The following is a 26,435-nucleotide window of genomic DNA, read 5'->3' on the forward strand; positions in this document are numbered from 1 at the left end:
AGCTTCCAATGCCTGGCTCAAACAACGATGGAAACTTGCTCAGAACCTGGGCACATGAGGCATCATCAACGCACGAAAGCGCTCGGATGTCTTCCCAGTTCCAGCGGATTTTTCCCGGCCAGCTTCTGCCAAAAAATGTGGGGCCATCCCCTGGCACAATCCACAGCAGGAGTTCATGTACTGCTCCATCATAGGAGACTTTGACTTCTGCACTGCCAATTACAGAGATTAGTTCCTTAGTGTAAGTCCTTAATTTGGTGTGAATGGGACTGAGCTCGGGCCTGTGTGCCTTTTTGCCCCACAGCCTATCGAAGGCCTTTTTACTCATTATGGACTGACTCGCACCCGTGTCCAGTTCCATAGATACTGGAATTCCATTCAGTTCAACTTTCAACATTATTGGTGGACATTTCGTGGTGACTGTGTGTACCCCATACACTTCTGCCTCCTCGGTACGAGTCTCCAATTCAGCCTGATCGACAGTGGATCGATCTTCCTCTGCAATGTGGTGGTTTGCAGAGTTTGCAGCTCGTCTGCACATTCATTGGAGGTGTCCCATTGTTCTGCAACCATTGCACGCATAGTGCTTGAAGCAGCATTGATGGCGCCGATGATCACCTCCACAACGCCAACCAGGTGTTAACTGCCTCGCATTAATGATTGATGGCGGATTCTGGGTCATTTGAGGTCGGGCAGCAGCAGCCGGCGTTTACGTTCTGCCATGTATATTCCTGCTCGAAAACGATGTTACTTTGTGCACAGTACTAGCCGAAACTTCTTTACTCTGCGAAATCTGTTTGGTGTTGTCGCTGGTGGACATAAATGCCTGGGCTATCGTTACGCTTTCCTTAGATTCGGGGTTTCAATCGTCAACAGTTTGCGAAGGATTACCTCATGGCCAATGCCCAGTACAAAAAAGTCTCTAAGCATTTGTTGTAGGAATCCCTCAAATTCGCAATGTCCTACGAGGCGCCTTAGTTCGGCAACATAGCTCGCCATTTCCTAGCCCTCCAACCGTTGACACGTGTAGAACCGATATCTCGGCATCAAAATGCTTTCCTTAGGATTTAGGTGCTCCCGGAAAAGCGTACACAATTCTGCATAGGATTTAGCTGTTGGCTTTGCCAGAGCTAGGAGATTCTTCATGAGGCCATAGTTTGTTGCCCCACAGACAGTTAGGAGGATTGCTCTTCATTTGGCAGCGTTCTTGTCCCCTTCCAGCTCATTGGCCACAAATTATTGGTCGAGTCTCTCCACACAGGCCTCCCTATCGTCCCCTTCTGAGAACTTCTCCAGGATACCAACTGTTCTTTGAATTTTCGCGCGGTTGTTCGTTACCTCGTCGCCAATTGATACGTTTATAATAAAGGATGAAACTGAGTACTGTGTACAATGAGCAAGCGTGATCTTAGATCCTTTAATAACTCCAGAGTACAGGTACCTCATGGGTGGCCTGCTTATATACTGTGCTCCCAAAGGATGCTGGGATCTTTTGGGATTCCAACAGCTAGGCCCTTTGGTGGTGTAATACAGGTTACAAGGGATTAAATACATAACACATTTATTACATGGGATTACATAAGATATACAGCACTGAAACAAGCCATTCGGTCTAACCAGTCTATGCCGGTGTTTAAGCTCCACTAGTGCCTCCTCGCATCTTTCCTCATCTAACTCTATCAGCATAACCCTCTATTCCTTTCTCCCTCATATGCTTATCTAGCCTCCACTTAAATGCATCTATACTATGCTAGCAAGTTTCACATTCTCACCACGCTTTGGGTGAAAAATTTTCTTCTGAATTCTCTATTGGATTTCTTGGTGACGTTCTCTCTGTTTCTACTCTATTAAAACCTTTTGTAATTTTAAAGACCTCTGTTAGGTCACCCCTTAGTCTTTTTTCAAGAGAAAAGAGACCAAGCCTGTTATCCTTTCCTGATATATACACTCGCATTTCCCGTATCGTCGTTGTAAATCTTCTCTACACCCTCTCCAGTGCCTCTATATCCTTTTTATAATATGGCGACCAGAATGGTACGCAGTACTCTGTGTGGTCTAATCAAGGTTCGATGCAGAGTTACATAAATTCACTACTTTACAACTCTACGGGACCGAAATTTACCTTCACCTGAAACGGGTCGCAACTTCCGCTCCAGAAGTGTTTTTTCCGCCGGATGGGGTGGGATCGACTCTTTAGGTAAATTCAGCTTTTTGTCGTTTTTTTATCGGCAAATCAGAAGTCAGTCATAATGCGGGTGGAAGTGGGGCGGTAAGTAACGAAGAGGGGCGGAAGTGGAGGCGCGACGGAGTCTCCGGCGATGTCCGTCAGCAGCGGAGCGGAGATGACGTCACATCGCATGTGCGTCACCACACTTTCCCCTTCACTTAAAGGGGAGAGCCTTCAGCATTTAGAAAATTCGGTCCACTGGGCCAACAGGGAGGGTTTCGTTCGGGCTAGTGGCCTGGCAATTAGGATAGGTTGCCAGGCTGCCTGCTGGCGGCCCAGCCATACTCGGGGGCATAATTGTCGGCCCATCATGGCAGTCGGTCAACAAAAAAAAACCATGGTGGCCGCGGCAGTGCGCCCTCCCCTTGAAGAGCCGCCGTGCTGCCGTGGCTCACAGAATGAAAGCAAGGTGCCCCAACAGAAAAAGCTGTCGGAGGCCTTGTGCAGCGCCTTACAGATTTTTGGACGTAAATTTTGCAGGAGGTGTGATGGAGGTGCGGGAGATCGGCGGTGCGTTCTTTGATGACACAATTAGGACAGTCGGCAGCAGCGGGGCAGAAGTGGGGACCACCAGAAAAATCCCAGAGGTGAATTTCACTGGCGGCGGTCATTGGACCGGAAGTTGGCAGCCGCTCGACTCCATCGCCTGGCCGCCAATTTTTGACGGTATGTGGCCTTTTTGCAAAGCTGAATTTCGACCCCAATACCTCTAGAAAGAAACCCTATTGCTTGGTTTGCTTTTTTATGGCCTTGCTAATCTGTGTCCTAACTTTTAGTGATTTGCGTATTTATACTCTGAGATCCCTTTGTTCCTCTACCCTACCTAGACTTGCACCCTCAACATAATAAGTGACCTCTCTATTCTTCCTAACAAAATGTAATACCTCACATTTATCTGTAGTGAACTTCATTTGCCAATTATATGCCCATTCTGCACGTTTATTAATGTCCTCCTGTGATTTGTTGCAGTCCTCCTCAATATTGACTATCCCCCCCCAATTTGGTGTCATCCACAAATTTAGAAATTGTGTTTTTGATTGCAAAGTCTAAATCGCTAATGTAAATTGTGAACAGCAGTGATCCCAGCACTGATCCTTGTGGAACACCATTACCCATCTTCTGTCACTCTGAATAGCTACTCTTTACTCCTACTCTCTGCTTTCTGTCTTGAAGCCAGCTAGCTATTCATTCTGCTTCTTGTCCCCTAACTCTGCATTCTCTGACCTTGTTCACCAGTCTATTATGGTGTACCTTATTGAAGGCCTTTTGAAAATCTAGATCAATTACATCTACTGCATTACCATTGTCTACTCTCTCTGTTACCTCTTCAAAAAATTCAATAAGGTTGGTAAAGCAAGACTTTCCCTTTTGAAATCTATGTTGATTATTCATTATTATATTTTTGGTTTCTTGATGTTGTTCTATTTTCTCCTTTAGTAAGGATTCCATTACTTTTTCTACCACCGATGTTAAGCTGACTGGTCTATAATTCCACTTTGTAAATCATCATCATCATAGGCAGTCCCTTGGAATTGAGGAAGACTTGCTTCCACTCCTGAAGTGAGTTCTTTGGTGGCTGAACAGTGCAATACGAGAGCCACAGATTCTGTCACAGGTGGGATAGATAGTCGTTGATGGAAGGGGTGGGTGGGACTGGTTTGCCGCGCTTGATTTCTGCATGCTCTCAGCATTGAGACTCGAGGTATTATGTTAGCTATCCACCAGTCCTCCAGCACTATAGCTTTTTCTAATGAATTATTAAATATGTGTAGTAATGGCTCTGCTATCTCTTCCCTAGATTCTTTAAAAATGCATGGCTACAAGACATCCGGACCAGTGATTTTATCTTCTTTGAGTTTGATTCGTTAATTAATATATCCCCTTTTTTTATTTTAAATAATAGGATGTCACAGAGCGGACGCAGGGTATTCTGGGGGGAAAGGGTAAACAGCTAGAGGTTGTGGTCCATATCAGGACCAACGACATAGGTAAAAATAGGGATGAGGTCCTACAAGCAGAATTCCGGGAGCTAGGAAGAAAATTAAAGGGCAGGACCTTAAAGGTAGTAATCTCTGGGTTACTACCGGTGCCACGTGCTAATGTGTACAAGAATAGAAGGATAGAGAGGATGAACACATGGCTGGAGAGTTGGTGTAGGAGGGAGGGCTTTAAATTCTTGAGGCATTGGGATTGCTTCTGGGGGAGATGGGACCTGTACAAACCGGACGGGTTGCACCTCAACAGCGCTGGGACCAATATCCTTCGCGGGGAGTTTTGCTAGTGCTGTTGGGGAGAGTTTAACCTAGCTTGGCAGGGGGATGGGAACCTGAGAACAAATTCAATAGGGAAGGAAGTAAAGCAGAAAGTGTATATTTAGAAAGCGAATCTGTAAGACAGAGGAAACAAGGGTTAGTAAGTAGCAATCAAGGAGGTCTTGCTGTGCTAAATGGTTATATTCAAGAGGAAGTTAGATATGGCCCTTACGACCAAAGGGATCAAGGGGTATGGAGAGAAAGCAGGAAAGGGGTACTGAGGTGAATGATCAGCCATGATCTTATTGAATGGTGGTGCAGGCTCAAAGGGCTGAATGGCCTACTCCTGCACCTATTTTCTATGTTTCTATAGATATATTTTAATGCAAGGATTATAGCAAATAAGGCGGATGAGCTAAGAGCACAGGTAGATACTTGGGAGTATGACATTATAGCCTTTAAAAACAGAAACATGGCTGAAAGAGGGCCAGGTTTGGCAAATCAATATTCCTGGTTACAGGATTTTTAGACAGACAGAGAGGGGGGTAAAAAAAGGGGGGGGGGGTGTTGCGGTACTGATTAAAGAAACTATTACAGCGGTGAGGAGGGATGATATGTCAGAGGGATCATCAAATGAGGCCATATGGGTCGAATTGAAAAATAAAAAAGGGCCGATCACACTGCTGGGCGTGTATTATAGACCCCCAAACAGTAGGAGGGAGATAGAGGAGCAAGTATATAGGAAAATTGCTGTGAAGTCCAAAAACTATAGGGTAATAATAGTAGGGGATTTTAACTGTTCAAATATTGATTGGGACAAATATAGTGTGAAGGGTATAGAGGATGCAGAATTCTTGAAATGCATTCAAGAGAACTTTTTTAGTCAGTAGGTAGCAAGCCCAACACGAGAGGGGGCAGTTTTGAATTTAGTTTTGGGGAATGAAGCTGGGCAGGTTGAAAGGGTATTAGTGGGAGAGCGCGTGGGTGCCAGTGACCATAATTCAGTCAGATTCAAGTTAATTATGGATAAGGACAAGAAAAGGCCTGGAATAAAAGTCCCGAATTGGGGAAAAGCTAATTTTGCTAAGTTAAGGAGTGATTTGGCCACAGTGGACTGGAAACAGCTACTTGTGGGTAAATCAGTGTCGAACAGTGGGAGGCATTCAAGGAGGAGATCCGGAAGGCTCAGGCCAAACATGTGCCCTTAAAGAAAAAGGGTGGAAATAATAATTCTAGAGCCCCCTGGATGTCTAGGGACTTACAGGGGAGGATAAAGAAAAAAAGGGACGCTTATGTCATATACCAACAGCTAAATACTATCGGATCTTTACAGGAATATAGAAAGTAAGAGGCAAAATTAAAAAGGATATTAGGAATGCTCAGAGAGAGCACAAAAAATTAGGGGAAAAAAATCTTGAGTAGGTTGGGCCTCTACTCATTGGAATTCAGAAGAATGAGAGGTGATCTTATCGAAACGTATAAGATTATGAGGGGGCTTGACAAGGTGGATGTTTCCACTGATAGGGGAGACTGGAAGTAGAGGGCAAAATTTTAGAATAAGGGGCTGCCTATTTAAAGCAGAGATGAGGAGAAATTTCTTCTCTGAGGGTTGTAAATCTGTGGAATTCGCTGCCTCAGTGAGCTGTGGAAGCTGGAACATTGAATAAATTTGAGACAGAAATAGACAGTTTCTTAAACGATAAGGGGTTATGGGGTGTGGGCGGGGAAGTGGAGCTGAGTCCATGATCAGATCAGCCATGATCTTATTGAATGGCGGAGCAGAGTCGAGGGGCCGTATTGCCTACTCCAGTTCCTATTTCTTATGTTCTTTTGTTCTTATGTAAATTGGCCTGGGTTTTTATCTGGTTTGCCTCTCTCAGGAGATCATATGGCTACGGTTGAGGTGGAGTGTAGAATGTTTTAGTGTAAGGGGTGTTGCAGTTGTGTGGAGTGGACTGGTTAGGCTGGGTGCTCTTTACCTTTCCGCCATTATTCATTGTTCATAAGTTTATATGTAACCTTTGGGGCTGCTGACCGAGGGCAGTGCGGCTCTTTGTCGGCCGCGCAGACATGACTGGCTGAAATGGCCTCCTTCTGTGCTGTAACTTTCTATGTTTCTATGTAAATGGACTTATCTCATTACTAATCTCATCATCCAATTTTATATCCACTTGTTCGACCTCCCTGGTAATACTGAACTGAAATAATTATTTAATAGTTCTGCCATCTCTCTATCGTTACCTGTGGTTTAACCCTGTCTATCCCTTAATGGCCCTATTCCCATCCCAAACTTCCTTTTTTTATTGATGTGCCTATAAAGCATTTTACTATTTTGTTTTATGTTCCTTGATAATTAAATTTCATGGTATATAACCCTCTTCACCATCACTGGACGTCCCAAACCCAAAGCACTTTACAGTCAATGAAATGTAGTCATTGTAGTAATGTAGGAAACGTGGCAGCTAATTTGCGCACAGCAGGGTCCCATAAACAGTAATGTAATAATGACCAGATAATCTGTTTTTATTACATTGAGGGATAAATATTCAGTGATTATTTGCAACAGTTTTTTGCATGTCCTTCTGCGCATGCATGCCGTGGACTCTGCCCTGATGTACTACGTATGCGTACGACTGCCCTGGACTCTACCCCCACCGCCCCCTCCCTCCATCCTGCACATGCGCAGACTTCTCAAACCCGAAACTGGAAGTGGGGCCTGTATCGTGAGGAGCTATGCTGCTGCCGACCACGTTGCTTTGCTGGTCCGATCCCATTTTTTACACTATTTCTGTGTCATGTGTTTGATTCATCCTGCATCATTTGGGTCAGTGAGTATTACCAGCTACTGGGGCTTTTGGGTTAGCTTTTGAAAAGCAATGAATTGGCATGCGGCATGAAATTGGGCTGGGGGTGTCAGGAACTTGGGCTGGGGGGGTCAGGAACTTGGCTGGGGGGGGTCAGGAACTTGGGCTGGGGGGGGTCAGGAACTTGGGCTGGGGGGTCACGAACTTGGGCTGGGGGTTCAGGAACTTGGGCTTGGATGGGGAAGAAACTTGGGCTGGGAGTTCATGAACTTGGGCTGAGAGTTCAGGAACTTGGGCTGGGAAGTCAGGAACTTGGGCTGGGATGGGGCATGAACTTGGGCAGGGGGGTCAGGAACTTGGGCTGGGATGGGGAAGAAACTTGGGCTGGGAGGTCAGGAACTTGGGCTGGGAGGTCAGGGACTTGGGCTGGGAGTTCAGGAACTTGGGCTGGGATGGGGCATGAACTTGGGCAGGGGGATCAGGAACTTGGGCTGGGGGATCAGGAACTTGGGCTGGGATGGGGCATGTACTTGGGCTGGGGGATGTCAGGAACTTGGGCAGGGGGGTCAGGGACTTGGGCTGGGCTGTCAGGAACTTGGACTGGGATGGGGCATGAACTTGGGCTGGGGGATGTCTGGAACGTGGACTGGGGTGTCACAAACTTGGACTGGGATGAGGCATGAACTTGGGCTGGGGGATGTCTGGAACGTGGGCTGGGGGATGTCAGGAACTTGGGCTGGGAGTTCAGGAACTTGGGCTGGGGGTGTTAGGAACTTGGGCTGGGGGATCAGGAACTTGGGCTGGGGGTGTTAGGATCTTGGGCTGGGGGTGTTAGGAACTTGGGCTGGGGGTGTTAGGAACTTGGGCTGGGTGATCAGGAACTTGGGCTGGTGGATGGGGCAGGAACTTTGGCGGGGAGTGGAAGCTCTCTCCTGTCTGGAGTCGGCAGTCAGAATGGCTTGACTTACATTTTGCAAAGTCTCTAAGAACTTGGGCTGGGGGGTTCTAATTACACATTCCAGAGTAACTGCTGGGTGTGTCTTATCCTGCAAGGGGAGCAATTAGCGAGCAGGTCATCTGATCAAGGGGACCCAATTAGAGCATTTCTCTGTTGCAAATAAGCATGCCCATAAATATTGACCAGGACAGCGGGGATAACTGCCCTGTTCTTCTTCGAAATAGTGCCTTGTGATCTTTTACATCCATCTTAGAGGGCAAACAGGGCCTCGGTTTAGCATCTGATCTCAAAGTTGGCACCTCCGACAGTGCAGTAGTCCCTCAGTACTGCAGTGGAGTGTCAGCCTAGAATTTTTGTGCTCACTTCTCTGGGGTAGTATTATGAACCCACAACCTTCTGATTCAGATGTGAGGGTGCTATCCACTGAGCCACAGCTTATACTCAAGGTTGTTTAGCTAGGTATGAATTCACAAAGAGTAAAAACCTATGAATGACTCAATGGCATCAGAATGATGGCCAATTGGGATATCCTTTTAGTGTGTCCTGAATCCCTGAACAGGATATCATTCTATAATATCTATGCCACAGAGAAGGCAATTCACCAGCTATTAGTAGCATGATAGCTTTGGGGCAGATCTAGATTGTAACTTCAATTTTAGTCTGTGTCAGTCACTGCTGGTGAAGACAACCTGAATATCTGTGACCTTTTCCCAGGGTGACAGAAGGAGAATTACACAGCTGTGAATAAAACTTCTGTGACACAGTACAGCTGCAGGGAAAGATGACATAAATTGAACATGCAATAGCATTTTAATGAGCCATAGCTGCCGATTTACTTAATGGATGGGAAGTCATGTAGGTTTGGGTGTGAGTTAAAAGGCACAGCAGTCTTTAAGATTTTGAAGGTATGTTTAAGCCAACACAAATTATTTTACTAATTTAAATCTAATTGAAGTTATAGTTGTGCCAAGGGGTATGGGTTTGTGGTACTAGAAATGTATCATCGTTAAAAAAAATGTTTTAGGTCTTGAACTACTGTTGGCATTGTTAGTGTCAAAATTTAAAGATTTCTGAAATTGTCGTTTTTTTCTTAGAATGATTTAGTAGGAGAAAGACAAGGTGTGGGGAATTACTCGGAGCTGCTCCTGCACTGCCGATGTTACCTTACACTAAGGGTTGGATTTCCCCAATCTCGGTGAGTCCGTGGAGTACAATGTCAGTGGGGAGTCCCGGCCTCATTGCTGGCTTCAGCCTGCTGTCCAAAATGATTTTCCCCTGATTGGGCCCAGCGCATTTTCTGGCCAATTGAAGGAAGTGGGTCTGATGACATCATTTGATGATGCATTATCAGCTAGTTTTCTTAAAGGGGCTATGTGCAAATTTATTTTGACATTTGTGCTGTCAGTGTTCTACAGCATTGAGGTGCTGCAAACACTGACAAGCACTGCACAGAGGTGCATGGCTGCACCCAGGCTCTCCCATGACTCACTCCATATGCTTATGGAGGGAGTCAGTACACAGAAGGAGGTTCCCTTCCATTCCCATGGGTGGAAGAGATCGCCCCAGGACACCAACGCAGCCTGGTTGCACATCGCACAGGAGAACACAAGCACAGATATGGTCAGTTGGACCAGGCTACAGTGACGTAAACCTTTCAATGATCTCAGTAGATTACGAAACATTACTGCAAAGCCACACTCAACCTCATCCTGCTGTGCCACTCATCACATTCTTATCGCTCTGCCTTCCCTACCCTACTCCTACACATCCTTACTCACACCAACTTACCTTGCACTTCCACCCATCCCTCTCTATCTATATTATCACTTCCCAATCTCACTAGCCACCCCTCACACTCACGCTCATCCTTGGGCAATCATACCAACTAACAACACACAAGGGTAGGCACTTGGGTGGTTTATGCAATGTTCATGTAAAGTTTCTGTTAATGTGCTCTCAATCATTGAAACCTTTATTTTTAACACTCTATGTTCTTGAACAGATTTGTGTGCACCTTTGGAAGAGATTTAGTGAGTTGCAGTGAATGGTGAGACATAACGATACTGTGCTTGCCCCCTCCCACAATGGTGATGAGTATGAAAGGAATGGCTTGGGCAATGTAGGGATGCTTTACGGTATTGGCGTGGGTGTAATATATAGATCCATCTAGTGGACTACTGTGGTAATGCAGTCATTGCTGTTTACAATAATAAAAGGAATGGAGCCACCTTATGAAGTCTGGATGTTTGTGATGTCACAGAGAATATACCATATTGGTGATGAAGGATAGGATTCCTGGATACGTGAGCTGAAAATTCTGTTGGTGGATGATTCCAGCCAAACAACAGAGAGACTAGAGAGATTCTTTATTTTGAATAACAGCTAAAAATCCAAGGTAAATTACAAGCACATTTGGCTGAACTGAAGAGTCCAGATGGCTGCGCCTATGGGAATAATGGGGCACTTGGGTGAGTTTCAACATAACCAAAAGACTTTCGGAGTGTATGTGGAGGGGCTAGAAATGTTTTTCACCGCGAATAGTATCATCAAAGTTCCCAATGATGAAAACCGTAACTGGGTGGTGCTGGAAAGAAAACGGATTAGTTTCTTGACTGAAGCAGGCCCGAGGTGAATGAAACCCTGAAAAATGTGCTTCTTCCCGTCAAGCCAAAGGATATATCACTTATGGAGATTTTAAGGAAGTTAGAACAACACTTCAGTCCTGAGCCCCTGGAAATTGCTGAAAGTTATCGTTTTGAAACACGAGATAAGTTAATTGATGAAAGTATCAGTGAGTAAATTGTAGCATTGAAGAAACTATCTATTCACTGTCATTTTGGAAACTATCAGGACCGAGCATTGCGTGATCATTTTTTTTGTGGGATGAAAAATGAAGTGATCAGAAGAAAGTTGTTGACAACCCCTAACTTGACTTTTGATTTAGCTTGTCAGACAGCTATGTCGATGGACATGGCCAACCAATATTCCCGAGAATTTCGTACCATTTCCAGTCATCAGACAATCTAGGTGAATCACCTGCAGGTTACAAGTAAAAGGCAGTTGGGCCCCAAGGTCTCAGCAACCGGCAATGGTAACAGAGCATTGAAGTCATGCTATCTGTGTCTGGGACAAAGTTGTCCATATATGAAGGCAGAGTGTTCCTTCTGCATGAAAACTGGGCATCTTGCGAAGGCATGCTGACTGAAGAGTAAACCAACTTTCAAGGCTATAAGTAGAAATCCCCAGAGACTACATAGCATGGAAGAAAAGCAACAGGATGAAGAGATACACATCATCGGGAGCACGAGGGTAGCTAACAGCGGTTAGAAAAGTATCGTCATCCAAGTAGATGTTGCAGGAACCAAGATACCCATGGAAATCAACACTGATGCATCCATGAGCGTAGTACCGGAATCGCTATATCTCGACGATGCATGATTTCCCATTGGAGAAGTCCAAGGTAGAGCTGCGAGGCTACTCAGGAGAGAAAATTCCTGTGCTAGGTCGTATCACCGTTCCAGGGAAATACAGGGATCAATTTTAGAGCTTGCCTCTCTTAGTAGTGGCAGGAGATAAGCCTGCCTTACTAGGTAGAAATTGGTTGGGATCACTGAAGCTGGGTTAGAATGAGATTTTTCATGTTGAACCGAGATTTGCAAGAAGTATCCGAAGGTGTTCCGTGAAACAGGCAATCCAATCCAAGGTTTCAAGGTGAGTGTCAGGGTACAGAAGGATGTTAGACCAGTTAACTGCAAGCCATGCCCCGTACCATATGCAATCAAGGAGAGAGTTGAGCAAGAACTTAAAAGACTAGAGACTGAGAACATTGGGCTAGAACCTCCACTTTTTTTGCATGCTTAACGCTCACTTAACGCCCATTTTACCGCTGAAATGAAGTATAACGCCCATATATCGCCCATTTTGGCATAACGTGGAAACTGACGGGCATTTTTTGGGAAACTTATCACTGAGCGTTACTTACCACATGTGCTTAACGGCGAGAAAAAGTATTACTGGCCACCCACTTTTTTGGGCGGAATCTGCAGAATGGGTGAATTCAACGCCCATAATATCACCCAGTGTTATGTTCCGCACGGAATTAACGCCGAGATTTAATATTAACGCCCGCCCACTGTTTTTTGTCGTAAAGAGCATATTTACCCAAACTATGGAGATCGCCCATTATCAATTTCACCACCTCGCACACACATCACCCACAATATTGCTCGCTCAAAAAACCACCTACAAAAAGTGGAACTAACCGGAACGAATCACAGCGTTATGGATGCCATGTTGTAGATCACATGTCGTGTCCTTTAAAAGGCTGCTGTGTTTCAACCTCGGTGGAGTTCGGATGTACTCTGCAGGTCGTTGGAGTTGATGTGAACATCTCTAAAAACATCTTGACCACACCGTGACCGATTGGAATTGAAGAGGTGTGTTCGTCGGGACATTGCTTGTTTGTGAGCAATCGGTGGAAAACAGAGAGCTACTGCAATGGGGCCTGTCCTTTCTCACCCTCTCTTGGTGACCAAATACATGCAGCAGACACATCGCCGAAGGAACGCTCCACTGCATTATGTGCCCAATGTACGAAGCGATAGACAAATGAGGAGGACCAGACGTTACACCGCCTGCAAGTACAAAGAGAAGCATTCTTACCTCGACTTGCCTGACACCACCTGCCTTTGGAGACTGCACTTCCACAAAGAGGTTATCACTGTGATATGCTAGCTGATAAGGGCAGATCTGCAGCCTGCCAGCACCATCAGAACTGCACTGCCCGTCGAGGTCAAAGTCACCGCGGCACTGTCGTTCTATGCCTTGGGTTCTTTTCAGGCCACAGCTGGCGACATTTGCGGACTTTCTCAGCATGCCACATATCTGCATAAGACAGGTCACTGAAGCCCTGTATGCACACAGGAGGGAGTTGATCAGCTACCCTATGACCACGGAGGCACAGAGTGAGAGAGCTCTAAGATTCTTCAGAATTGAAAACTTCCCCAAGGTGCAGGGAGCAATAGACTGTATGCACATCGCAATGCGGGCACTTATTCAGGATGCTGAGGTTTTCAGGAACCGCAAGGGATTCCACTCCCTGAATGTCCAACTGGTTGTCGACCACCAGCAAATTATACTGGCAGTGAATGCTCAATTTCTGGGCAGCATCCATGATGCTCACATCCTGCGTGAGAGCACTGTATCTGACTTGTTTAACAATCAGCCAAAAGGTCAATGCTGGGTGCTTGGGGACAAAGGATGTGGCCTCGCCACCTGACTGATGACCCCCTGCGTGACACCCACACCGAGGCCGAGAAGCGATACAATGAGAGCCACAGAGAAACTTGCAATATCGTTGAGAAAACCATTGGAGTGCTGAAGCAGCGCTTTAGATGCCTGGACCGCTCAGGGCGAGCTCCAATATCACCCCGAGCAGGTAGCTCAATTCATGGTGGTGTGCTCCATGCTGCGCAACTTGGCTATCAGGAGGGGACAAGAATTGCCTGATGAGTCTGATAGTCTACCTCACTAGAGAGAGGAAGAGGAGGACAAGGAGGCGGACGCTGACATCGGGCCAGACAATCAGGCTGACGCTCAAGCCATGCCACCACCCCTCTGTAGACCGCATGAAAGGGCCCATGGTGGCATGATAGCTGCAAGAGCCTTATGTCAGGAGCTCATCAATGATCGCTTTGCCTGAAAGAACGTTGGTGTTAATTACATGGCTGACATACTGCTGGGTGTGCAGGTCATACATCAATGGTGGGCACCACCTTGGTGACCATTAAACTTTAAGTTGATTGAAGTTAAGTGTGATTATACCCTTTGATGTTAAGGAATCACCAGTGTATAATGGTGCAGCTATCTGAGCCAATGTGCTACAAGGTTTTGTTAAATAAAAAACATTTAAACCAAGCATATCTGAAATCATCAGTATTTCTGTATAACCCAACACTTCCACCCACTCCCCCCCCCCCAACCCCCGCGCCCCACTGCTTCTCCTCCCCACCTCTACCCCTTACCCTTACCCTCCTGACTCCAAGCCGTCTGGCCGAGGAGGTCCTCAGGCGATGCTTCATTTGGGGGTGGGGGGGGCGCGGTTGACGGCCGAAGCGCTGCTTGGACGGATACGGGAGAGGATGGTCCCGAGGTGGGAACGTGCTCCAAGCCATAAGCAAGATGATGTTGCTGGCTCTCATGTGTGGTTGGCAATGGGGGCGCTCTGGGACCACTGAGAGCCCTCTGCCACCAGTGTTCCTGGCTACCAGCTTCAGGGCCTCCTCCATCCCTTCCATGTTATTTCTTATTTGTTGGACAAAAACTCGGTGCCAACTATGTTCTTGGTGCTTAGTAGGCTTTTTGCTGCTGGTGAATCTCTGTCGTTCCTCCAACATCAGCCAAACAAGCACACACCACAGCCACACATGCTTTCAGTGCCTTTGAGCTCCTTCTCTCTCTTCTGCGTATGTCATGGTGACCCTTGACCTCCAGAATCGTGGGAATCGAGCGTTGCCATGCCATTGCTAAGGACGGCTACACTTTACAGCAGTAGGTCAAAAGAATTTAACACTACCGCCCATTTCATATCGCTCACGGTAATGCCCATTTTCAAAAATGTAAACTAGGTGTTTTGAGAATGGCCGAGAAGCCGGCGATCTGAAAATCTTTTTTTAACACCAACGCCGGAAATAACGCTTATTTTTGGGAGATAAGCATAAAAGTGGAGGTTCTAGCCCATTGTCTCTAAAATAGATTTATGTAATTGGGCTACACCCATTGTTGTTGTACCTAAGTCAGATGGTAAGGTAAGGTTGTGTGGTGATTATAAAGTAACCGTAATCCAGGATCTAGAGGGTAATCTACCCAATACATTGACAAATGTAGAAAATGTGTTCACAATGCTGACATGTGGTCAGATCTTCTCAAAGTTAGACCTTACAAATGCCTACATACAACTTGAACTAGATGAGGAGTCCAAGTCATGCTTGACTATAAATATTCATCTCGGTCTATATCAATTTAATAGGCTACTATTTAGTGTGTCTTCCACCCCCGCCATATTCCAAGGGGTGATAAATTAGATTTTGCAAGGCATTGAAGGGATCGTATGTTATTTAGATGACATAATCATTTCAGCACCAAACAGGCAAATCCATAATAACATATTGAATGAAGTGCTCAAACGGCTAGAGAAGCACAGAGTACGAGTGACTGCTCGCAAGTGTGAGTTATTTCAAAACTCAGTAGACTACTTAGGGCACAGAGTAGACAAAGATGGTTTACATCCAACCAAGGAAAAGCACGATGCAATTAGAAATGCACCCACTCCCAAGAATGTCACTAAACTGCGATCATTTTTGGGTCTTTTAAACTATTATGGGAAGTTCCTACCAAATTTGGCTACAGTGTTACATCCACTGAATGAGCTGTTGAAAAAACAGGTCCATTGGAAGTGGTCAGAAGAATGTGATGCAGCATTCAAGGAGTGTAAAAGTAAATTGGTAAAGAGTACCATGTTAGTTCACTATGACGTATCTAAGGAGATCAAGCCAGCATGTGACACCTCTCCATATGGAGTTGGGGCTGTGATCTCTCATGGACTACATAGTGGTGAGGAGAGATCAATTGCTTTTGCTTCATGCACTCTCAGTGCCAATGAGCGTAATTATGCACAAATCAAAAGGGAAGCTTTGGCATTAATTTTTGGGGTTAAGAAGTTCCACAAATATTTGTATGGTCGTAAGTTTACAATCTTTACGTACCTTAAGCCCCTGACATCAATCCTCCATCCAAAGTCCCCAGTTCGAACATTAGCTGCAGCCCGAAAGCTGAGATAGGCTGTGATTTTGTCAGCATATACATCATCATAGGCAGTCCCTCCGAATTGAGGAAGACTTGCTTTCATTCTGAGAATGAGTCCTTAGGTGGCTGAACAGTCCAATATGAGAGCCACAGTCTCTGTCACAGGTGGGACATACAGTCGTTGAAGGAAAGGGTGGGTGGGACTGGTTTGCAGCACGTTCCTTCCGCTGCCTGCGCTTGTTTTCTGCATGCACTCGCTGATGAGACTCGAGGCGCTCAGTGCCCTCCCGGATGCAGCTCCTCCACTTAGGGCGGTCTTTGGCCAGGGACTCCCAGGTGTCGATGGGGATGCCACACTTTATCAGGGAGGCTTTTAGGATGTCCTTGTAATGTTTCCTCTGTCCACCTTTGGTTCGTTTGCATGAAGGAGTTCTGAGTAGAGCGCATGCTTTGGGAGTCTCGTGTCTGGCATGCGGACAATGTGGCCTGCCCAGCAGAGCTGATCAAATGTGGTCAGTGCTTCAATGTTGGGGATGTTGGCCTGGTCGAGGACGCTAATGCTGGTGCATCTGTCCTCCCAGGGGATTTGTAGGATCTTGCAGAGGCATCGTTGATGGTATTTCTCAAGCGACTTGAGGTGTCTACAGTACATGGTCCATGTCTCTGAGCCATACAGGAGGGCAGGTATTACTACAGCCTTGTAGACCATGAGCTTGGTGGTAGATTTGAGGGCCTGGTCTTAGAACACTCTTTTCCTCAGGCGGCCGAAGGCTCCACTGGTGCACTGGAGATGGTGTTGAATCTCCTTATCAATGTCTGCTTTTGGCCCATGCTTTCGTACGCGTCAGTAAATACGTTGACTATATCCTGGAGTTCAGTTTCTGAATGTGCACAGACGCAGGCATCGTCCACATACTGTAGCTTGACGACAGAGGTTGGGGTGAACTTGGACCTGCTCTGGAGGTGACGAAGGTTAAACAGCTTCCCACTGGTTTGGTAGTTTAGTTCCAGTCATAGAAACATAGAAACATAGAAAATAGGTACAGGAGTAGGCCATTAGGCCCTTCGAGCCTGCACCGCCATTCAATGAGTTCATGGCTGAACATGCAACTTCAGTACTCCATTCCTGCTTTCTCACCATACCCCTTGATCCCCCTAGTAGTAAGGACTTCATCTAACTCCTTTTTGAATATATTTAGTGAATTGGCCTCAACAACTTTCTGTGGTAGAGAATTCCACAGGTTCACCACTCTCTGGGTGAAGAAATTCCTCCTCATCTCGGTCCTAAATGGCTTACCCCTTATCCTTAGACTGTGTCCCCTGGTTCTGGACTTCCATAACATTGGGAACATTCTTCCTGCATCTAACCTGTCTAACCCCGTCAGAATTTTAAACGTTTCTATGAGGTCCCCTCTCATTCTTCTGAACTCCAGTGAATATAAGCCCAGTTGATCCAGTCTTTCTTGATAGGTCAGTCCCGCCATCCCGGGAATCAGTCTGGTGAACCTTTACTGCACTCCTTCAATAGCAAGAATGTCCTTCCTCAGGTTAGGACACCAACACTGTACACAATACTCCAGGTGTGGCCTCACCAAGGCCCTGTACAACTGTAGCAACACCTCCCTGCCCCTGTACTCAAATCCCCTCGCTATGAAGGCCAACATGCCATTTGCTTTCTTAACCGCCTGCTGTACCTGCATGCCAACCTTCAATGACTGATGTACCATGACACCCAGGTCTCTTTGCACCTCCCCTTTTCCTAATCTGTCACCATTCAGATAATAGTCTGTCTCTCTGTTTTTACCACCAAAGTGGATAACCTCACATTTATCCACATTATACTTCATCTGCCATGCATTTGCCCACTCACCTAACCTATCCAAGTCGCTCTGCAGCCTCATAGCATCCTCCTCGCAGCTCACACTGCCACCCAACTTAGTGTCATCCGCAAATTTGGAGATACTACATTTAATCCCCTCATCTAAATCATTAATGTACAGTGTAAACAGCTGGGCCCCAGCACAGAACCTTGCGGTACCCCACTAGTCACTGCCTGCCATTCTGAAAAGTCCCCATTTACTCCTACTCTTTGCTTCCTGTCTGACAACCAGTTCTCAATCCATGTCAGCACACTACCCCCAATCCCATGTGCTTTAACTTTGCACATTAATCTCTTGTGTGGGACCTTGTCGAAAGCCTTCTGAAAGTCCAAATATACCACATCAACTGGTTCTCTCTTGTCCACTCTACTGGAAACATCCTCAAAAAATTCCAGAAGATTTGTCAAGCATGATTTCCCTTTCACAAATCCATGCTGACTTGGACCTATCATATCACCTCTTTCCAAATGCACTGCTATGACATCCTTAATAATTGATTCCATCATTTTACCCACTACCGATGTCAGGCTGACCGGTCTATAATTCCCTGTTATCTCTCTCCCTCCTTTTTTAAAAAGTGGGGTTACATTGGCTACCCTCCACTCCATAGGAACTGATCCAGAGTCAATGGAATGTTGGAAAATGACTGTCAATGCATCCACTATTTCCAAGGCCACCTCCTTAAATACTCTGGGATGCAGTCCATCAAGCCCTGGGGATTTATCGGCCTTCAATCCCATCAATTTCCCCAACACAATTTCCCGACTAATAAAGATTTCCTTCAGGTCCTCCTCCTTACTGGACCCTCCGACCCCTTTTATATCCGGAAGGTTGTTTGTGTCCTCCTTCGTGAATACCGAACCAAAGTACTTGTTCAATTGGTCCGCCATTTCTTTGTTCCCCATTATGACTTCCCCTGATTCTGACTGCAGGGGACCTACGTTTGTCTTTACTAACCTTTTTCTCTTTACATATCTATAGAAACTTTTGCAATCCGTCTTAATGTTCCCTGCAAGCTTCTTCTTGTACTCCATTTTCCCTGCCCTAATCAAACCCTTTGTCCTCCTCTGCTGAGTTCTAAATTTCTCCCAGTCCCCGGGTTCGCTGCTATTTCTGGCCAATTTGTATGCCACTTCCTTGGCTTTAATACTATCCCTGATTTCCCTTGATAGCCACGGTTGAGCCACCTTCCCTTTTTTATTTTTACGCCAGACAGGAACGTACAATTGTTGTCGTTCATCCATGCAATCTCTAAATGTCTGCCATTGCCCATCCACAGTCAACCCCTTCAGTATCATTCGCCAATCTATCCTAGCCAATTCACGCCTCATACCTTCAAAGTTACCCTTCTTTAAGTTCTGGACCATGGTCTCTGAATTTACTGTTTCATTCTCCATCCTAATGCAGAATTTCACCATATTATGGTCACTCTTCCCCAAGGGGCCTCGCACAACGAGATTGCTAATTAATCCTCTCTCATTACACAACACCCAGTCTAAGATGGCCTCCCCCCTAGTTGGTTCCTTGACATCTTGGTCTAAAAAACCATCCCTTATGCACTCCAGGAAACCCTCCTCCACCGTATTGCTTCCAGTTTGTTTAGCCCAATCTATGTGCATATTAAAGTCACCCATTATAACTGTTGCAAGCGGGGAGCTTGTTGACTGTGAGGTGGAGCATGGCAGCGAGGAAGATTGAGAATAGGTTTGGAGCGATGCTGCAGCCCTGTTTGACCCCGGTGGATTGGGTCTGTAATGGATCTGTTGGTAAGGATCCTGCATCTCGTCGTGGAGCAGGCGGAGGATGTTGACGAACTTTTGGGGGAATCCGAAATGGAGGAGGACGCTCCATCGACCCTCGCGGTTGACAATGTCAAAGGCCTTTGTAAGGTCGTAGAAGGCCATGTATAAGGGCTGGCGCTGCTACCTGCATTTTTCCTGCAGCTGTCGCGCTGTAAACATAATGTCCGTTTTACCCCGTAGGGGACCAAATCCGCACTGTGACTCCGGGAGGATCACCTTGGCCATAGGGAGAAGACGGTTGAGGAGGACTCTAGCGACGACTTTCCCAGTGGCTGATAGCAGGGAGATTCATCTGTCGGACGTGTCCCCTTTTTTAAAGATGGTCACGATCACTGCATCTCTGAGATCTCCCAGCATGCTCTCCTCCCTCCAGATGAGAGAGATGAGGTCATGTATCCGGGCCAATAGCACCCCTCCGCCATACTTTAGCGCCTCAGCAATGATTCCATCCGCTCCCGTAGCTTTGTTATTCTTGAGCTGTCTTATGGCTTTTCCTACCTCGTGCAACATTGAGGTTTCACTGAGGTGGTGGCGGGTCACATGCTGCGGAATGGAGTCGAGAACACTCAAGTCAAAGGCAGAGTCTCGATTGAGGAGATCTTTGAAGTGATCCTTCCAGCAGGCCCTGACTGCCTCGGTGTCCTTGATGAGTCTTTCCCCGTTCATGGCCAGCAGTGGGGTGGGGCCTTGGGAGTTTGGACCGTAGGTGGCCTTGACTGCGATGAAGAATCCTCACACATCATGGCTGTCGGCCAGTTGTTGTATCTCCTGTGCTTTCTCCATTCACCACCTGTTCTTTAGGTCCCGGGTTTTTTGTTGGACCTCAGCCTTGAGCCGCCTGTAATGTTGCTTTGCTGCTGCCAAGTTAGGTTGTTGCTTAAGGCTCAGAAATGCTCTGCGCTTGCGATCTATTAGTTCTTGGATCTCCTGATCATTCTCATCAAACCAGTCCTGATGTTTTCTGGTTGAGTGACCAAGCGTCTCTTTGCAGGCACTGGTTATCGAGGCCTGGAGGGCAGATCAAGCGCTGTGGGAATTCAGCATCTCAGGGTTATCAAGGTTAGCTGTGAGGTGCTGGCTGTATAGGGCTCTCTTAGCTGGGTCTTTAAGTGCCCTGGCAATGACATTTTTGCGGCACTGCTTCTGCTGTCTCCTCAGCTTTGGGCTATGTTGATGTCGCTGATGGATCGGATTAGGCGGTGGTCCATCCAGCAGTCGTCAGCTCCTATCATGGTGCGAGTGATGCACATAACTTTGCGATCCCTGGCTCGATGACATAGAAACATAGAAACATAGGGCTGGACTTTCCACTTCACATCGCCCATCTATGGCCCAAAATGGACCTCTATCGCACATTTTGAACAAAAAGTGGAAACCAGGCCCAAAATATCGCCAGAAAAATAGGTCCCCAAGTTTCCACTTTGATCGCTGAGATGATCGCCCAAATGATCGCACACAATAGGTCCCCAAGTTTCAGCGCTTAGCATGCACGTCGCTGGGCCAATGCAAGGCCCAAAAGAGTGCTCAAAAATAATTGCTTTTTATGGGCCTTAGAGAGGGAAATGGGCACTACGGACACCATTTTTAGCCTCTGAGGAAGGGTGGAGAATTGTTCTGAGTTATTTAGAGAGTAAAATTAATGCAAATTGTACTCAGAAATTTGGGACAGGGAATATAAATAGGTATTATCACCTTATTTATGCATATATTGGAATTATTTATTAAATAGCTTTTACATAGTGAAGTTATTTAATGATATTCTGTGGGGAAACAGAATAAACAAACAAATCTGCATGAAGAACTATACATTGAAAAACTTATGTAAGTAAGAGAGAAGGTTCAAAAGTTGTAGAATTTTTTTTTTTAATTAACAAACAAAGAACTAATGAACAACACCCTCCCTCCAACCCCCTACTCCTCACACCAACCCACCCTTCCCTCAAAATCCCCAAAATGTTACAAGAAGAAGAAATGAACATTTTACAGAACAAGTGGCCATTTAAGTAATGATAACAAGTGACCATTTCAATCACGCTAACAAGTGACCATTTCAGTCACACTAACAAGTGACCATTTCAGTTATGATAACAATTGACCATTTCAGTCAAAACAACAAGTGACTATTTCAGTCATGACAACAAATGACCATCTCAATGATGATAACAAGTGACCATTTCAGTCATGCCAACAAGTGACCATTTCAGTGATGACAACAAGTGACCATTTCAGTGATGAAAACAAGTGACCATTTCAGTCATGACAACAAGTGACCATTTCAGTCATGCCAACAAGTGACCATTTCAGTGATGAAAACAAGTGACCATTTCAGTCATGCCAACAAGTGACCATTTCAGTCATGCCAACAAGTGACCATTTCAGTCATGATAACAAGTGACCATTTCAGTCATGCCAACAAGTGACCATTTCAGAAAGAATGAAAAGGGAACAGTTAAGTAATGATAACTAGTGAACATTTAACTTTATGCTGGGTTGCGTAAATTTTAGTTATGTTTAAATGTAACCCAATAACATTGCCAATTCTAGTTACTATTTAGATCATTAAATAATACATAAATATAAATTTCAACTACTCTCGCAGCCTGCCAGTAGGCTGTTCCACCGTTTGCGGCACTGGTCCGGTGTGCGCGTTTCATTGGAGACCGATGTGACTACGTCGGCTATTTCGGACCAATTCCTGCGATATGCATGGGTTGGAGGTTTCCCCTGCCCACCCAATGTCAGATCCTCCCACCTGGAGCTGACAGAATTTACGAGGGCCTCATCTGTCTCTTCGCTGAAGGGTTTGGCCCTTCTCTTTCCTGCACCTCCCTCTATTCTTTAAAGTTATCTGTAATTTGGATAAGACTTTCTGACCTGTTTTCTTTCTGCCCTCTCTCTCTCTCTCTCTCTCTCTCTCCCAGACCTACCCAGAGCTTCTGAGCATGTGTGAAGACCCTTGACCTCTCAAAACACGGGAAGAAGCATCAACCTGAAAAAAAAAGCAACTGCACATGCGCAGTAATGCGTTGCTAGGGAAGCTTTTTTTTTCACTCACTTTCGTTTTCTTTGGGCGATCAGGAGATCGCCGAGAAATTACATCGCCCATTTGACATCGCTGGGCTAAGGCCGAGTGGAAAATCGCAAAAACAAAAATGGGCCTTGAGCCAGCGATCAGCACGGGCGATAAGTCCTGCATCGCTGGAACAAGGCCCATTTTTTTCAGCCTTCGCCTGAAAGTGGAAAGTCAAGCCCATAGAAAGTAGGTGCAGGAGTAAGCCATTCGGCCCTTCGAGCCTGCACCATCATTCAATATGATCATGGCTGATCATGCAACTTCAGTACCCCATTCCTACTTTCTCTCCATACCCCTTGATCTCTTTAGCCATAAGGGCCATATCTAACTCCCTTTTGAATATATCTAATGGACTGGCCTCAACAACTTTCTGTGGTAGAGAATTCCATATGCTCACAACTCTCTGAGTGATGAAGTTTCTCCTCATCTCGGTCCTAGATCGCTTACCCCTTATCCTTAGACTGTGACCCCTGGTTCTGGACTTAACCAACATCGGTAACATTCTTTCAGCATCTAACCTGTCCAATCCCGTCAGAATTTTATATGTTTCTATGAGATCCCCTCTCATTCTTCTAAATTCCATTGAATATAAGCGTAGTCAATCCAGTCTTTCTTCATATGTCAGTCCTGTCATCCCGGGAGTCAGTCTGGTGAACCTTCGCTGCACTCCCTCAATAGCAAGAATGTCCTTCCTCAGATTAGGAGACCAAAACTGTACACAATATTCAAGGTGTGGCCTCATCAAGGCCCTGTACAACTGCAGTAAGATCTCCCTGTTCCAATACTCAAATCCTCTAGCTATGAAGACCAACATGCCATTTGCCTTCTTCACCGCCTGCTGTACCTGTATGCCAACTTTCAATGACTGATGTACCATGACATGCAGGTCTCGTTGCACCTCCCCTTTTACTAACCTGTCACAATTCAGATAATAATCTGCCTTCCTGTTTTTACCACCAAAGTGGATAACCTCACATTTATCCACATTATACTACATCTGCCATGTATTTGCCCACTCACCTAACCTGTCCAAGTCACCCTGCAGCCTCTTACCATCCTCCTCACAGCTCACACTGCCACCCAGCTTAGTGTTATCTGCAAACTTGGAGATATTACATTCAATTCCTTCGTCAAGTCGAGCAGGTGCCAGTGTTTGGAGCGAGGATGTTGCCACGATGCCTTGTATTTGTCCCTTTGGCGGAACAAGGTGTTGGTGAGGAGAAGTACATGTTCTAGACATTTTGTCAGGAGTAGGGTACCACTGCAGTTGGCTTTCCCTACCCCCTCTCTGCCAATCACACCTCCCCAGAGGGCTGTGTCTTTGCCGACCCTGGCATTGAAGTCACCTAGGAGGATCAGTTTGTCGCCCATGGGGACGTGGGACAAGGATTTTTCAAGATTGGAGTAAAAACCCTCTTTGGTCTCATCCGTTGCATCGAGTGTTGGGGCATACACACTAATGACTGTTGCGCATTTGGTTCTGGAATAAGGTGAGTCGAAGAGTCATGAGGCATTTGTTAACCCCACAGGGGGAGTCTTTGAGGCGGTCGACCAGCTCATTTTTGATGACTTTGAGTACAGATGATCAGCTGATCACAGTAATGCTGATGCTGTGTCTAGATTGCCTTCCCCATCACAAGTTACACCCAATAGTGAAGAAGTGTTCTATTTTTCATACATTGATGAACTGCTAGTCACAGCTAAAGAGATTAGTAGAGCAACCAAATGTGTCTCAGTTATGTCAAAGGTGTATGATTACTTGGCAAATGGCTGGCCAAACCAAGTATCAGAGAAAGATATTCATCCATACTTCATTCATAGGACTGATTTATTAGTGGATAAAGATTGTATCATGTGGGGTGCAAGACTGGTTATCCCAATAAAATTCAGGTCTAAATTATTAGGAGATCTTCATGACCAGCACCTGAGAATGTGCTTGGCCAAGAATTTTGCACGCAGTTACTTATGGTGGCCAGGTCTATATAAAGATATAGGCCTGGAAATCCAGTATTGAGTGTCTTCAGACCCGGGAAGGCATCGCAAAAGCCGGTTTTCAGCGCACAATGCTCATGCACTGAAAACCGGCTTTTCCGATCTGTCAAGCTGGAACTTGACAGATCCAACACATATCGGGAGTGAGGACATTTGCAAGGGCAAGATTGCAGGAATTATCGATATCTTGCCCAGCAAATGTCCTCACAACTCTTGCGCCTGATAAATCATCATCATAGGTAGACCCTCGAAATCGAGGAAGACTTGCTTCCACTCTAAAAGTGAGTTCTTCGGTGACTGATCTGTCCAATACGACAGTCCCTGTCACAGGTGGGACAGAAAGTTGTTGAAGGAAAGGGTGGGTGGGACTGCTTTGCCGCACGCTCCGTCCACTGCCTGCGCTTGGTTTCTGTATGCTCTCGGCGATGAGACTCGAGATGCTCCGCACCCTCACGGATGCACTTCCTCCACTTAGCATGGTCTTTGGTAAGGGACTCCCAGCTGTTGGTGGGGATGTTGCATTTTATCATGGAGGCTTTGAGGATGTCCTTGAAATGTTGCCTCTGCCCACCTTAGGCACATAGAAACATAGAAACATAGAAAATAGGTGCAGGAGCAGGCCATTCAGTCCTTCTAGCCTGCACCGCCATTCAATGAGTTCATGGCTGAACATGAAACTTCAGTACCCCCTTCCTGCTTTCTCGCCAGAACCCTTGATCCCCCGAGTAGTAAGGACTTCATCTAACTCCCTTTTGAATATATTTAGTGAATTGGCCTCAACTATTTTCTGTGGTAGAGAATTCCACTGGTTCACCACTCTCTGGGTGAAGAAGTTTCTCCTCATCTCGGTCCTAAATGGCTTACCCATTATCCTCAGACTGTGACCCCTGGTTCTGGACTTCCCCAACATTGGGAACATTCTTCCTGTATCTAACCTGTCTAAACCCGTCAGAATTTTAAACGTTTCCATGAGGTCCCGTCTCATTCTTCTGAACTCCAGTGAATACAAGCCCAGTTGATCCAGTCTTTCTTGATAGGTCAGTCCCACCATCCCGGGAATCAGTCTGGTGAATCTTCGCTGCACTCCCTCAATAGCAAGAATATCCTTCCTCAAGTTAGGAGACCAAAACTGTACACAATACTCCAGGTGTGGCCTCACCAAGGCCCTGTACAACTGTAGCAACACCTCCCTGCCCCGTACTCAAATCCCCTCGCTATGAAGGCCAACATGCCATTTGCTTTCTTAACCGCCTGCTGTACCTGCATGCCAACCTTCAATGACTGATGTACCATGACACCCAGGTCTCGTTGCATCTTCCCTTTTCCTAATCTGTCACCATTCAGATAATAGTCTGTCTCTCTGTTTTTACCACCAAAGTGGATAACCTCACATTTATCCACATTATACTTCATCTACCATGCATTTGCCCACTCACCTAACCTATCCAAGTCACTCTGCAGCCTCATAGCATCCTCCTCACAGCTCACACTGCCACCCAACTTAGTGTCATCCGCAAATTTGGAGATACTGCATTTAATCCCCTCGTCTAAATCATTAATGTACAATGTAAACAGCTGGGGCCCCAGCACAGAACCTTGCGGCACCCCACTAGTCACTGCCTGCCATTCTGAAAAGTACCCGTT

The sequence above is a fragment of the Pristiophorus japonicus genome, chromosome 2, assembly GCF_044704955.1.
Source record: "Pristiophorus japonicus isolate sPriJap1 chromosome 2, sPriJap1.hap1, whole genome shotgun sequence".
Lineage (NCBI taxonomy): Eukaryota > Metazoa > Chordata > Chondrichthyes > Pristiophoridae > Pristiophorus > Pristiophorus japonicus.